This window comes from Ovis aries, chromosome X (genome assembly GCF_016772045.2).
Source record: "Ovis aries strain OAR_USU_Benz2616 breed Rambouillet chromosome X, ARS-UI_Ramb_v3.0, whole genome shotgun sequence".
Classification (NCBI taxonomy): domain Eukaryota; kingdom Metazoa; phylum Chordata; class Mammalia; order Artiodactyla; family Bovidae; genus Ovis; species Ovis aries.
The window spans coordinates 63,899,719-63,901,283 of NC_056080.1; positions in this window are offsets into that span (position 1 = coordinate 63,899,719).

Genomic DNA, 1,565 nt, shown 5'->3' on the forward strand with positions numbered 1-1,565 from the left:
AATACGCAAAAAAAAAAAAAAAAGAAAAGAAAAAAAGAAAAGAAAGAAAACCGCTTAAAACTCAATTTAAAACTCAATGGTGAGGCAACGAACAACCCAATTTAAAAATGGGCCAAAGACCTTAACAAACAGCTCATCAAAGAAGATAACCAAATGGCAGATTAGCATACAAAAATATACTCTACATATATGCCATCAGGGAAATGCAAATTAAAATGAGATACCACTACACACTTGTTAGAATGCCCCAAAGCTGAACACTAACAGTACCAAATGCTGGTGAGGATATGAAACAACAGGAACTCTCATTCATTGCTGGTGAACATGCAAAATGGAAGACACTTTGGAAGACAGTCCGGTGGTTTCTTACAAAAGTAAACATATTCTTACCATATGACCCAGCAATTGAACCCCTTGGTATTTATCCAAAAGAGCTGAAAAATTAAGTCTACTCAAAAACCTGCAATGAGATGTTCATTACAGCTTTATTCATAATTGGTGCAACTTGGAAGCAACCAAGATGTCCTTCATTAGGTGAATGGATAAATAAAATGTTGTATATTTAAACAATAGAATATTATTCATTGCTAAAAAAGGACGCGTGATCAAACCATACAAAGACATGAAGAACCTTAAATGCATAGGGCTTCCCCGCTGGCTCAGTAGTAAAAAATCTGCCTGCAATGCAGATCCCTGGGTTAGGAAGATCCCCTGGAGGAGGAAATGGCAACCCACCCCAGTATTCTTGCTGGGAAAATCCCATGGACTGAAGGGCCTGGTGGGTTACAGTCCATAGGGTCACAGAGTCGGACACAACTGAGCAACTGAGTATGTATGCACTCACGTGCAAGTGAAAGAAGCAATTGGAAAGGGCTGTATTCTTATAATTTCAATATAAAACATCCTGGAAAAGACAAAACTTTGGAGACAGTGAAAAAATTAGCGCTTGCCAGGGACTGGGGTTGGTGGAAAGATGAACAGGCAGAGTACAGAGGATCTTAATGGCAGTGAAACTACTCTGTATGATACTATAATGGTGGGTATATGTCATTATGCATTTGCCCAAATACATAGACTATACAACACCAAGAGTGAATCCTAAAGTAAACTATATATGAAGATATATTCATCTACTGACCTTGCACAGATTCCAGGAGGGGAGTATGGGAGTTTTCAAAGAAATGGATATTCACACTGGGAATAGCTGGAATGAGCTGGAGGGGTGGAGGTGGGAAGGAACCATCAAAACCTGAAATAGAGCTCTAGGAGTCATCAACAAACAGATGGTACTTGAAAGCAAGAGAGCCAGGTAAATCACTCAGCAAGTCTTGCAGTAAGAAGACACTGAGGAAAAAAAAAAATTTTAAAAATAAATAAATAAATAAAAAAGAAGACTCTGAGGAGGACATGTGACTGTGCTGTGTCTTGTTGGAGAAGCAGAACAATTCATTACCTACCTGGAGTGTCTTTGGCTGTGGGCATCCCCTGCTGTTAAGTTTTTGTTTTCTTTTTAGCCACACAAAGCTGCACCCAAGCTTGTTTGACGTCTGTTCTGTCAACGGTCC